This window comes from Podarcis gaigeae, assembly GCF_964106915.1.
Source record: "Podarcis gaigeae genome assembly, chromosome: 9".
Lineage (NCBI taxonomy): Eukaryota > Metazoa > Chordata > Lepidosauria > Squamata > Lacertidae > Podarcis > Podarcis gaigeae.
In genome coordinates, this window is record NC_139685.1 from 40,704,837 (window position 1) to 40,719,467 (window position 14,631).

Consider the following 14,631-nt stretch of genomic DNA (forward strand, 5'->3'; position numbering starts at 1 on the left):
ATGCTTGAGAATCGGCCCTTTCTGCAGTCCCAGGTAGGTAGGCAACAAAAACAGCAAGTTTACTGAGACCTCAGTGACTGGTTGGCTGTATTCAGCTTGGAAGTTCTCAGGTATTTGAGGTAGACACTTCTAACTGTAAGGTCTGTAAAGGGTTTAGTGAGTGTCCAATGGCTATCCTGAGCAAGTGGTATCCATAGAGGGGAACGACTGCAATATTATCCCACGTTATGACCTCTTAATGGGAAAGAAACGAGTACGCTATCACATAACTTCGCCACAAATAGATTGGCAATGAAGGCCAATACACTCGGAAGACCAATCAACAAGCAGCAAACAATTTTGCCTATTTGCAAGTGGGGACTGTTCTGTGCTAAGTTGAAGCTGAGGCAATATAGAACAGAGAACTGGACCTTTTAATGTCAGCTTCTGAGCATAATGGCCAAGCGAATGAACTAGAAAGTTGCTGGCTCATAATCTTTACATCCCAGTTACAGACTTCCCACTCGCCTTATGTAAGTTACTATTTTCTCAGCTTTATCCCTTTTACCAGCCCCTCCCCACAACTGAAATATAGATATAACATTACTGGCCTACCTTGAAGTGTTGTTGTAATAATCACAGAAATAGTGTATGTGACGCACTTCAAACACTTGAAATAAATTGTATAAATGGTAAGTGGTCTCTCATATTCCTGTTTCCTGAGGATAGAGATTTTTCAGTTTTCTTCCTGCTTTTATATGCTTGGTTTCAGGAATGGAAGCATGATGGTGTTTTTGTAATACTTATTTCATCACAAATATACAAGCTGAGCAGGATAGCCAAGAGAGTCTAACTACATTACAATGAAGGAATGTACCGAAGGTGGGGAAACAGTCGCCTAGGGTCACCTCCAGAAGGACAAATTTGGGTGAGTGAAGGCGTGGCCAGGACCATCATTAGGGGAGCAAGGATTTAATTTGTGCTGTGTATAAATATATTGTTACTGGGGGAGTGACTTGGGCAGCAGGAAATATTTGGGGGACATGACCGGCAACTGTTTCTGCCCCTGGCAAACTTGAACAGGGATGCAAAATTTGCCCGGAAGTCATATAATATACAAATGCTATTGAAGGACTGTTAAAATATTACATCATTTCAGTGTAGACCAATGAGACAGTTCCAGGATTGTAGATGAAAAGCTGAATATCAATTTACTTAATGAGAGCTGTGGGCAGGTGATTGCTGCTGCTTGTTGCTTCTGTGCCTGCAGCCTACTGTCACAAAGTATTTTCAGCCACTGAATGCTGCTGATAGGGTAAGAGAAAGTTGTAGGCAGGTGCCTTTGGCCAGTTGCTGATGATTTAGCAGAAGCAGCTGGTAGATTTTTTGTGCAATACCCTAATTGGTGGTAGAGCAACAGGAATAGTCTACCTGTGGAGCTGCTATCTGAATTGTCAGAAACACTATCCTTAAAGGACCACAGCTACTCCTTCTGCCCTGAGTTTTAAAAAACTATTTATGTGCTTCTTCAGGCCATATTTAGAACTGGGAGACATAGTACATAGCTGTCAACCTTCCCTTATTTGGCGGGAAAGTCCCTTATCCCAGTGCTGTGTCCCGCTGCTGTCCCTTATTGATGATGTCCCTTAAATTTCCCGGGTTTCAAAATAAGCAGCTCCTCTCCCTCCCTCCCTCCCTGCTGGCCGGGGGGGGGGGGGAGCACAGGGGCAAATTTCAACACCCAGTGCGCCTCAATACAGCTGCACGCTTCCTTCGCTGTGATGAAAACAGCTTCTCCATGCGACCCTGGAAGTGACCTCTCCAGGCAACGGAACAACTCTTCCTTTCCTGTCTCTGCAGCTACAATCTCTTGGGTGATGTGGACGCCATTAGGCAGTTGAATAAGCATGCATGCCCATCCATTTCCCTCCTTCCCACCCACCCTCTGCGTGGTCTTGGGCACTGGCAACCCATGTTATGCTACTGGGGAGACAGGTCTGGAATGGGATGGGAGCATAGTATTAGGAACCAGCCCCCGACATAGAAATGATATTTGGGCATAGCTGTATGTCAAGACTCAGCTTTGCATGTTTAACAGTATGTATTTGGTTTTTTTTGCTTAACTACAGTTGTGTAGTAACTACAGTTGTGTCTTAACTACAGACTCTTAATTTTACTCCCACAATATTTGTCCTATGCCTTTAAAACACATTCAAAGCACATTTCCTCCCCCCCCCAAAAAAAATCGGGGCACTGTAGTATGTTAAATCTGTTGCAGCTCTGTGATGAGTAAACTACAGTTCCCAGGATTTTTTGTGCAGGGATATGCTTTAAATTTATAGTATTCATGCAGCTATATTCAGCCTGGTGCAGTGAGAAGTTTAATTGAGCATCTGTGGCTCATCGGCTCTCACCACTAAGCACATATTATGTTGCAATGTGGCATCAAATGAGCAAGGAGAATTTACTATGTGGTGTGGTGGTGTGCATGCCATTGCTAAACCCAGTTGCCTCACCTGCAACTATGCTGTTACCATGACAGGGGTCCATAGCTCAGGTGGCTCCTGTTGCTAACACTGCATGTAGAGCAGCTGAAAGCCTAGTTGAAATAAGATACCAGGTGTGCACAGAACTGAGTAGGTAGGATCTGCTTGCCAGTGGACAGCCATGGTTAAATTGGGCCATACAGTATTTGCAACTGGAAGATAGACTTTCTATATAAGGGACAGCTTCCGAAAGACCACAGAGAACCATTTCCTGGTTGCTGTAACCTGCCTTATCTCTGACAGTGCACTGAACAAGGGCTTCCGAGAATGATTGTCTCAATAGAAATGCAGCTCCATGCCTTGCAGCAAATGCAACACATCAAACCATCTTGAAATGTACTGTAACTCCTTATGAAATCTTCATGCTACCTATTTCCTTCCTCATCTATCTATTTCTATGGTGCTGTCATATAGATGTATATAAAGAGGCCACATTTTCATCTCATAGAGGCAAACAAACTGTTGAATATAATGCAATGCAGCCTGCTAATTAAATATTTAGTTTGCATAATGTTTGTATCCCTGATATGTTCTGGGTTGGCATTATTTTCTATTCTGAATAGAATTCAATGATCACTCTAGTTTCACCACTGTCCCTGACTCTATGCCTCCAAATCTCCTGAAATTAGGTAGATGGAATACACGTATTATTTATTATTTTAAATCAGGGTTTTGAATTAGCATCTCTGAAGTTTACAAATCCTTAAGAGGCAGACAACACATTATTTATTGATTGCTTTTTTGAATTGCCCTCTGCTAAAAAGCGTGCCTGAGGCAAAATACAATAAAAATGCTGAGAATACAAATATAAGTGGGCTTCACATTTGTTTGTAATAGCTGCCTCCCATGCTTGTCACGGGCTAACTGACAGCTTCAATATATGCTTTTTGTGTTGCTCTCTTTAGCTGGGTTATGTGCAGGCTGTTCTGTCTTTTCTTGACTTCCCTTAGAACAAGATAGTTCGTAAATTGCCTTATGGTGGAAGTGGGGTGGGCATTTCTGCAGGAATTATGAACAAAACTGTCATATTGGGTCAGATTATCTGGCTATTCTAGACCAATATAGTCTGCTCTGTTTGGCAGCAGCTCTCAGTCTGAGGTATATCTCTTCCTGAATCTTAATTTGGAGATGTCAGAATTGGGACCTTTTGGATGCATAACATTTGTGCTAGCACTGCCAATTCCTCAGGATGTTCTATCTTTTCTTCACACCCTCTTGCAAAGCACAGATTCCCTGGGTATTAACGGTTTTAAGAAAAAGGAAACAGACTTGCAAGACGTTTTCGTCTTGCGAGGTACCACTGTAGTAAGCTTTTCAGTTTCATTAGATTTTGTAATTTTTACAGTGATGGGCAGGGAGATACCTCATTATTCAAATGCGGTGAGCTAGTTTCCTCAGGTTAACCAGCCATGTACTTTGTCACAGTAGTCTAATAAATTTCTTCCATATTATTATCAAAAAATAGCTGATTATTACATGTGTGTACTTCCGGGCTGCATACCCAGATCATGAGCCTTGCATACCCAGAACATATATTTTATAAGTGTTTGCAAAGTGAAGCACTCTCAGTGGAGTGGGGAGAGGGTAGCAGGGGAGAAGCTTTGCCTCAGTGGCCAACTCCCTTCCTTCCGTTGCTTTTATCTTCACAACAGCCCTGTGAGGTAGCAGAGACTGAGAGCTGCTGACGAATCACACAGGGAAGCTTCACGACTGAAGAGGGATTTTGCACCCACTTCGGAGCCCTGCGACACCAGGGTTAAAGGGGCTGCCTTGCATCGAGCATGTCTCCGCCCTGGCAGCACGAGCCTCGGGACCATCTCGGCAACAGGCCGTCCCTGAGGGGCCCTCACGGTCGCGTTGCCTTCTATCAGCCTCCTCCTCTCAAATATCCAGCGCTGGTCCGGCGCCGAATAGGTTAATCTCCCCACCCGACCCCGCCCGCCCAGTTTGCGGCTGCGCAGAGCGAGGCGTCTTCTCCTCCTCGACTCACCCCAGTGTCCCGGACGACACCGTTCCGCAGCATCAGCACCCCGCCCCTAGCCAACCCTGCGTAGCAACCCCTCTACGTCATTACTTCGCACCGGGAGGCGGCGGCGGCGGGTGAAGGGGGGGTTGCTGTTGCCAGGCTACGGCTGGTGTCATCTTCCCGCGCCGCCGTCGACGGGCCGTCCCTTTTCCTCCTCCCTCCTCCTCAGCGCTGACTGTGTGCGCTCGCGTGAGGGACAGAAAACAAGCGGCTCCCGAGCGCGACTAGGCAGCCGGACCGTCCCGTGGCTGCGCGCGCGAGCCTCTGCCCCCTTTCCCCCTCCTGAAACAGGAGCGGCTCCTCGTTTGCCCCGCTCCCTTCTCCTTCTCCTCCTCACACTCCCGCCGCCGCCGCCGCCCTCGGCGGAGCTCCCGGACCCAGCGCGGAGACTCAGTCACCCACATGCCTGGGAGCGGGGCGGGAGCGGCGCTGAGCCTGGCCGTCCGGCTCCGCTTCCGCGCTGCCTCCGCCTGGCTGGGGCCCTAGCAGCGCCCTCGGCGGCAGAGACCCCCGGAGAGAGTGTATGAGAGCCAGAGCCGGGCTGGGGCCGCGGCCCGACCCACTCGCCGCCTCCCCCTCCAAGGCCGGGGGTGGCCGCGCCGGCCCCGGGGGGAAGCGGCGGGCAGCGCTGTGCTGGAGGAGGTGGAGGCGACGGCGGCTCCATGTGAAGCGACCCCGGGCTCGCTGCTGCTGCTGCTGCTGAGACTGAGGGTCCCCCAGATCCGGCGAGGACCCGTCCTGCACCTTCCAGCTGTGCGCCTCCAAGACCCCCGAGCCGGCTCTCCTCCTCCGCGTCGAACTTGCTGCCCAGCCCACACCGGCCCGCCACGCCGCGGGCGAAGAAGCAGCGGTGGTCCCGGCGGCCACGCTCTCCTCTCGGCCCCACGTCTGCTACGGTCACGGCAGGAAACCCAGCCCGGCTCCGCTGATCGACCGACCTCTCTCTCGCTCCACTCTCCCTCCCGAAGTGAGTAACAACCGGTGGGACGGAAGGGGCGGTGGGTTTGTCGCTCCGATCCGCTGCAGCATCCCACCACCGGGCTCCGCGGACGGTGCACGTGGATGCCGACCCTCTCTCCTCCTCCTCCTCCTCCGCTCCTCCCGGTTGGAACAAGGGAAAGGGGCGGGGAGCGGGAAGGATGGGAAAAGGGAATGGGATGCTGTGCCCCGCGCGGCACTTGGTGGGGTGTGAAGGGCAGCCGCCGCCGCCGCTGCCCCTCGTTTCATATGCGCCTCACGTTGCCGGGCGCTCTGCACGGTCTGCTGCGCTAACTGACCCTCCCTCTTAGTCGTGGCCGAGAAATCTCTCCATCGGGGTCAGGCGGAAACGATGGGTGCATCTCGAGGGGAGCTTTAAATGGCTTTGTTGGGTAGCTCAATGAAAAGAGAAGGGCTGGAGAGAGCCAATCAAGGGACGACTTCGGACATCGTGTTTGCTCCAAGTGTTAAGACTCTTTCTCTCTTTTTCACCCCCTCTCCCGCAGCCCCCCCCCCTTACCAGCCACAAAAAGTAGTTTTGCATACTTTTGGTCCCTCCACCAGGTATATGCCTGTTTTTCTTACAGGGACTTGATGTTGACTACTGTGAGGTACTGGGTGTATCTTCCTGTTTGGATGGTCTGAAGATAAGCAGGGCAAGGGTAGGATTCATTCAGCCTCAATTGGTCTTGAGCACTTGAAAAGTCTGAGATTTGAATACACTCTGAACATTTTTAATATGCAATAGCACCTCGCACTGCAAAGTTATATCAGAAATTATCTTAAGTTAGTTTTAATGCAGTTTAAATGTGTGTGCTGCCTTAAGTTTATAACTATATATGAGTTACATTTTATTTAAGAAACCCACTCTGTCCATATTTTGAAAATCATCTTGTCGGCCTGATGTTCAAGAGTACGCTGCATAATTTTCATCTCTCTCTCTCTCTCTGTTTAATAGTAGGAGTTGTACCGGAAGACTCACTATGGTCAACACACGTGCATAAACTTTAGCTCCATATTGTTATCCACCAGTGGGTTTGTGCAAGTATTGGAATGTTTGGCTTGCCATATCTTTCGTTATGTGACTGTTGAATACAGTGCAACATACTTTTGAGTAAACATTCATAGGATTGCATTGTTACAGCATTTATTTGGTACTATTGAACTCTGTGAGGACTTGAAAATAAACATGGATTGGGTTGATATTCTGAAGTCCTAAATGAGGGGTAGGGAACTTGTGGCTCTGCAGATGTTGTTGAACTAAGAACTAACAAATCATATCATCACTAACCATTGGCCATGCTGGCTAAAGTTGATGGGAGTTCTATGCCTTATGGTGTCTGGAGAACAACCAAGGGCCTTCCTGGTAGTGGCGCCCCCCCTGTGGAACACCCTCCCTTCATATGTCAAGGAGATAAAGAATTACACAACTTTTAGAAGACATCTGAAGGCAGCCCTGTATTGGGAGGCTTTTAATGCTTGATGTTTTTATTATGTTTTTCGATATGCTGTAATCCGCCCAGAGTGGCTGGGGAAACCAGATGGGCAAGGTATAAATAATCTAATCAACTCCACTAAAAGTAACATTGGGGGGATTTGCATAGACAGTCACCTGCAGAATTGGTTGCACTAGAGTCACCTGATGACATTGGGCCTTATTTGGCCCAATCCTCGCATCATCTCTAGCCAGGCATAGCATGGAACAGGGTCCCCCTTCCCTTCCTTTTGCTCCTGCCTGCATGAGCAGTGGGGCTAAAGATGCAGCATTGCTGTCACAACCTGCTGTGCTGCTTCATGACTAGGGTTAGGATTGGTTTGCTAGTAGAATTTAGTAGAATTTACTTCTGAGTAAACATGATTTGTATTGCTACGTGCAGTTGCCATTTTTATATCAGAACACAGAACATAAATGGAAATTGATGTGACCATGTTTTAATAATTAGTGTAACTTGCTTTTTAAAATTACTTAGAGTGCTATCCTGTGAAGGAGTTACATTGGTTGCCCATTTTATTCTGGGCCAAATTCAAGATGCTGGTGCTAAGTGACTTGTGACTCGAATAACTGAAGGAATATATTTCCCATATATCAGAGATGGGGAACTGTGGCCTGCCAAGAGTTGCTGGACTACAACTCTCATCATCTCATACCAGCTAGGGCTGATGGGATTTGTAGTCTAATAATATCTTGAGGGTCACAGGTTCTCCACCCCAGCCCTATATTTTCCTGCCTATATTCAGAGGATGCACTTCTCTGCATACCACTGGAGAGGTTTTCCTGCACTGCCACCCCACTTGTGGAATGCCCTCCTCTTGAAAGTGCAGTTGGTGCCATCACTTCTATCATTTTGGCACCAAGAACAAACTTTGTAAGTCTTGTTACATTCAGTGGAGCTGCTTATTCCCTCATAGTTTGGGTTAGGATTGTAGCCTAAGATTACAATCCTATCCCCATTTATTTGGGAGTAAGCCCAGTTGAATTTAATAGGACTGACTTCTGAGTAGAAATGGTTAGGACTGGGGTGTTAGTGTTTCAGTTAATGGATGGTATGTAACTCTGGTGTGTGGTTTTAATTTGTTTTATTGTTTTAATTTGTTTGCATGGTCCATTGTGTTTTATGTGATATGTATTTTGTTCCCCACACTGGCCTCCATTGAGCTGAAGGGGGCTGGCAACAAGCATTCTTAAGAAATAATAAAAATTAAATAAAATTCTGCTCTGAAATAAGTCCCATTGAATTAAACAGGACTTACTTCAAGGCCAGTTTGTATAGATTGCAGCTTTAATGTTAAATGTAACTTCAAAGACACTAACATGAGATCACACACTTTAAAATAATTGTTGTTGATTTGTTTTATGCATTAGGTCTTAGCTCATTTAATGTTTCCACTATTTTTCTTTCTCTTCTTTTCGTGTCTGCAGTTGGCATTGCTTTTTTCATTTACATATCTTCCAATGTGTTTTTCCAATGGAGAACTGTTGTTCACTTGGTTTTTTCCTGTTTTTGATCAAGTATGGTTCATTCTCTATCCATGTCCCTTAACCTCCTAGCCATATTCTTTTCCTTGTCCTCTTGCTGTATCAATCATTTCAATATAGTAAAGCCAGTGAAGTATCACTTTTGAATATTTTCTGCCACTTTTAAAGAGCTACACTAATGCTTATGTTTTGCACACTGTCTCACTATGTAATTGTATTGTGCAAACTCTTTGTTTAAAAGTAACTACAAGTAAAACAGGTTTCTTAAGTTCCTGAGGAAGTGTAGTGGACAGTACAGTTTTAAAGGTGCTAATGCTATACTGGACTCGTACCATTTGTTAGATTTTGTACTCTAGTTCACCTCTTCAAAACATACAATATAACAACCTGGTGGATCATCTCATTCCGTTTATCTGTGTTTTAGTAGCACTTCTGCTGATGTGCTTAACTTCAGTCTTAGATTATGGTGCCAAAAAGCACTTCTATTAAATTCTGTTAAAATAAATGACACATCTAAGAGAACATACTTGGTGCATATTTATTTTTGTCCTAGAATTGGTTAGCTCACAGTCTTACACTTTTCTTAGAACATCTTAAGTTAAAAATGGCTTTTGTTCTTTATGGTCTACTTAGGCTAGCATATCCCCTTCTTTTCATTTGTGTCTTTCTAGTATCAAAACCTGTTCATGCCACAAGAAAAAGCTGAGTAAGGTAATGAACCTTTCTTTCAAAAGACTGTTGGTTATAGGCAACTGAATTTTACTTAGAGGAGACTTCATGAAATTAATGGACCTAAGTTAGTCATATTCATTAATTTCAATGAGCCTGCTTTGAATACGACTAATGTGGAATGTAGCCTTTGTCATTTGTGTCATCTTGTGCTCTGCCCATTCATCCTACCTTCTGATATTTGTGGTTGACAAGAAGCCATTGCTACTAGGAGATGGTGATGATGACATGTTTCTACATTCTTTGAGATTTCAAAAGAGCCGTTAAATTCTGGCCTTTCCAAGTAATTTCTGTCAATTCTTTGCCATGTTCTCTTCACTGTTTTTTTGCTGCTTCCTTTCTAGATTTTTCCCTCTCAGAAGCTACCTCATCCATTGACTTGCACTTTGTCTTTCATCTTCTTGATTCTGGATTAAGGCTAAGTATGAGTGTTGTCAACCAAACAGTTTCACCCCAGTTACATTTGGGATGGGTTGAGCAATTACCTTCTCAGTATGTTCAAGAAGAGTAGCAGTGTTGGCCTTTTGTGGCAAGAACAAGAGTTCAGTGGTAGCTTGAAGAGTAATGTGTTTATTGTGCCCCCTTTTTTTTTTTGCAAGAGCCTACAAAATACACCTGCTACAGCAGCCTTAATTATGGAAGGTAATGTCACACAGCTTAATATTTGGTTAGGCAACTGTCAGAATAGTCTGTTTACAATATAACTATTTGTGGAGAAGTACACAGGTTTCTTCTTGACTTTTCTCCCCTTTTGTGCCCAATCTGACATTCATATTTCGTAAGTGATTGAAGAATGGGGATTGTAACAGGGTACAACCACATTTGCAGCTACCACTCAGTGGTTAAGAGCTGCTTCACAGGTTATAGATTCCACAATGATGTTAGTTAAAAGAGCCTCTGAAATGGTTGCCATTTCATATGGCTGATTTTTACTATCCATGTAACTAAATAGCTCAGCCATACGGAGGCAGCTTCACATAGCAAGCAGTTTGTGTGAATAGCTCACCATATAATTTTGGCAACTTTAAGCCCAACATCATAAATAGCAAAAAAAGAGTCACTTGTTTTGGCATGATTAAAACTGCTGGAATCACTTCAGGAATTTGCTATGTAAACTACTTTCTGCATGGATCTGTCCATCTGTTTGTTGTGTTTGAACCCAGATTCATGGCTTGTCTTGTCCAGAGAAACCTTGAGCAGAAAATGAAGAGCAAACCTTAGAGGCAAGGCAAGGCAAGGCATGAGCCCAGATTTGGAAGTAATGCTGAACCAAACCACAGTTTAGACTTGGGTTGAAGCAGGTCCTGGGAAGGAGGGCAGGAGCAGCTGCTGTCTTTTCTCTGTGAGCCTGCACATTTGCTTATTCACACACTAGGTCAAGGTTTGGCTTGTCTTTGCATTAATGGGGTCTACTCTGAGTATGACTTAGCTGGATAACATTCACTATCTTTTAAACTCAATTCACATATCTGTTTGTGTGGTTTATGTGTGTTTTCTGAAGTGACATTCATCTGCTTAAAGTATGAAGCTTTGTAGTTTCTGCTTACTGTTTCTGAATGTCTGCTTCTACAGCAAACAAGGGAGGTGTCCTAAAACAGCCTCACTAATATGCTGATATGTTTATAAACACTGCCTATCCTGAATGTTGAACAATGTAGGAGTTGTATAGCTAAAGTAATATGTAATCATGTAATTAAAGGCTGCACTATATCACATATGCATAAATGGGGCAAAATGAGGTTGTCTAGCTGGCTGTCTATCCTATTTCAACAACTTTCTATAGAGTGCTTAGCTTTACAACATTGCTCTGCTTTTAAAACTTGCATTGTTGAAGACATAATAGGTTCTAGGAGTTCAGGTTTTCGATGAGACCATTCTTCTAGCGTCTGAATTGAGACAGGTATCAGCAGTAAGTATATTACTGTACTTTTGTAGACCAGAGACTCCAGGTAGAAGAGATTCAGGTAGTCTTTTCAATTGTTTAGGCTTGGAAATCTTTCCTTCAGAGTCTTTAAGGAATGAATTCTACAGCATTAATTTTGTTCCTCTGTCAAGGTTTCATATTGATTTGCTGTTGACAGATCCCTTTCACCATTCCTTTTTTTGGTATGGTTCATGTTCTCATTTTGGAATACTTCAGGTTGCAGTGCGAGAAAAGGAGCTGTGAAGAAGGATCCTAACCACTCTCAGTTCTGCTGCTCAGCCATACAGTAGCCTTTAGATCTTGGTAGGAGTATCAGGAAGAAAAGCCCCTTTCAGCTGCATTCTTAATGCAGGCAGAATATTTGGAAACCTTAGCTGACTTCAGAGTCTCTTATAAAGTAGTGATATATATTGAATGGATATGTAGCAGGAGAGTAAAATGCTCTTCTTTGTCTCTGGTTAAAACCCTTAAAAAAAATATTCCCCTCCCCTGTAAATTTGCTGAGTACACTTGTATGTAGTAAATTCCTAAACAGAAGTGATACTGAAAGTAGTACTAGACATAAAGTAGCAAAAGTGAGATAACTAAATTTTTAGAAAAGTAAACAACAGCCATCATAGAACTCGATGAGTGGCAATATAATAGTAGATGGCATTAATCTGTGATAAATGTACTAATGGAAAACCTAACTGAAAACATTGTATTTGGATAAAGTTTTGGATTCTAAAATAATTGCTCCAACTTAAGAATAATTTTGAGATAATGTGGGAAGTTCTTTGAAAACAACTACTTAGCTTTCTTGATCAATGAAAATATCATTATTGTCGTGCAGTAAAGGATTTGTAGGAGATAAGGTGATGGATTATACTACCCAAGTATGTGTTTTGATTTCATGGAGTTTCTTGGAGATCCTTGGAAGCTTAGCATCTCTTCCTTAATGAGAAGTTCAAGAATGGTGAGCAATCTTGTGATCTAGGACTGCAGCCCCAAGCACATGTACCACTGAAACCAGTAGGGCTTGCTTCTGAGGGATGCTGAGGACTGCACTTCATGTAATCAAATATTACAGAGGTAACTAAGCAAAGTCAGGTTGTTTTCAAAGTGTTCACTACATGGTTGTGGGGTGTACAAGTTTTAATTTTTTAATGGGACATTTCCCATTTCATAAATTCACAGAATCATAGAATTGTAAAGCTGGAAGCTACCCTGAGGGTCATCTAGTCCAACCCCCTGCAGTACAGGATTCTTGACTAAATCATACCTGGCAGATGACCCACCCAACCTCTGCTTTAAAGCTCCAAGGAAGTTCTTGTAGAAGTCTGTTCCTCTGTCAAACAACTCTTACTGTCAGAAAGTTCCTTCTGATGTTTAGACAGAATCTCTTTTCTTGTAACTTGAACCTATTGGTCTGGGTGCCACCCTCCAGAGCAGGACTAAACAAGCTTGCTCTATCCTCCATGCGACAGCCCTTTAGCTATTTGAAGATGGGTATCCTACCTCCTTTACCAGGCTAAACATACTCAACTCCCCAACCATTCCACATCAAACTTGGTTTACAGACCCTTTATTATCTTGGTCATACTCTACTTGTTAATATCCTTCTTAAATTGTGGCGCCCAGAACTGGACGCAGTTCTCCAGTTGTGGTCTTTCCAAGGCAGAATAGAGCTGTACTATGACTTCCCTTGATTGGGACATTGTACTATACTGTTGATGCAGCCTAGAATAGCGTTAGCTTTAGTAACAAAGAAAGGATGCAAGTTTTAAATAAATATCAGCTAAGGTTGGCATTTTCAATATTTTTAGCTTTGGTTACTAAGTAAAATAAACAGGCTTAATTGGATTACTCTAGGACATCACACATTTTTAAAAATCCAAACAAATTTTTCTGATACAAATTACCCTAATCCAGGCTTTCCAGCAAACCTACGTCACTGCCTCATTGTGCAGTTGTTCTTATATTACAGCTCATTGTGAGAAAAGTTTTATGGGGAACAATGGTTTCACCACTGCTCCTTAGGCTTATTCCAAAAACAGGGATGGGGAACCCATGGACTTCTTTGTTGGACTCCTATTCCTATCAGTCCTGGCATGCACATTGATCTGGGATCATGGCAGGGGGAAGCCAGCAACTCATGGGAGGCCACATGTAACCCCCAATGCTTTCCTAGAACAAAAACGTGAAACACCTTTAAATGGCATGATTTGAAACCAAATTTATTGGTCACAATCCATTCCAGAGCTAGTTACATTTAAGTCTACTGACTTTAGTGGGCTTTTGTGTTAGATTGTAGCCCCAGTCTGGCTCTGTGCAGAAGTCTGGGGTTAAGTAGAGAGCTTGACCTCTTATGTGTAATAATGATGAAATTTGGTGTGCCATTTTTTAGTCTACTTGTGAAATATTAAGGCCTTTTCTGTTATGTAACCTAAGATAGGTGTTTTCTACAGCTAATAGTTTGTTTTCTTTTTATGCTTACTAATTATCGTTCTGTATTTCCTGATGAGATTGAATCTCTTCCATTTCTCAAGACTTAATGAGGAGGTATTGAATATGTTACAAAGCGATGAAATACAGCTGTGGTGTTTCTGCATATTCAGTGTTACGGTCTAAACCTTCTTTTGCAACCACTCTGTGCTACTTACCCAGATACATGGACCATTTGTCTAGCCTGATGTAACTACTCTTCAGTTAAATCTCAGGGAGATTTAAAAAATATTTTAGCTCTAAAAACAGTATCCATATGTTGTTCTTTACTTTGCTATTCACCCAGCCACAATGTGTGAAGCCCTGGGTGTTGTCCTGCGTTCAGAAAACTCTGCCTAATCAATGTGTGGGAAGGAGGATCCCTCTTTCTCTGCCCCAGGTGTCCTTGTATTTGATACGACATCCGCTTTTGAGTGAATTTCTACAAATATATCCCTGAAAATACACAGAGGGGAATACGTGTCATTTAGACGTTGTCAGACTTGTGGAGACCAAGTGTGGTGCAGACATGATCCACTACTCACTATGTGTTTCAAAAACAGTTTTATCCTGTTTCCTGAGTGTGTGGATAAGTCTCTTCTACTTTTTATTATTATTTAGCCTGTGTGTATTTGTGGCATGCTTAGTGGCTTACTTCTGTTCTTTTTACAACTCAGGACAATGTGAGGCACTTGTTTCTCATTCTGCCATTACTTTTACAGGTATTCAAGATTTATTTTTAGCTATGTATTTTCTTTAACGTTTCCTCTTGCCTTTATAGAAGGCAAGACAAATTGTATTTATAGGCCATTTCCCCCCCCCTCCTTTTTTCAGAAAAGGGAAAATCCAGAGCTGTCCAAGCACTTCGCTGGAGGGAAAAATATAGCCAAGACTGCTTTTAGAGCAAAGCTGGAAGCTTGCCAAGAACAGCATATGCAGTGAGATGGGAAAGGCCTGGAAGCAAAAGTTGCCTCTTTGGGGGTAAAAAAAGGCCCAGAAACTACTACTA

At 43.6% G+C, this 14,631-nt stretch overlaps 1 protein-coding gene across 1 annotated transcript in view; it reads left to right on the plus strand.

The window, feature by feature from the left end:
- Positions 1 to 4,668: 4,668 nt before the first annotated feature.
- The window catches only part of FBXW7 (F-box and WD repeat domain containing 7), a 118,296-nt gene continuing 108,333 nt past the window's right edge, over positions 4,669 to 14,631 (plus strand). Inside the window, exon 1 of the mRNA XM_083755681.1 lies at positions 4,669 to 5,518. The gene's annotated coding sequence lies outside the window, so the exon portion shown is untranslated. The remainder of the gene's footprint in view (positions 5,519 to 14,631) is intronic.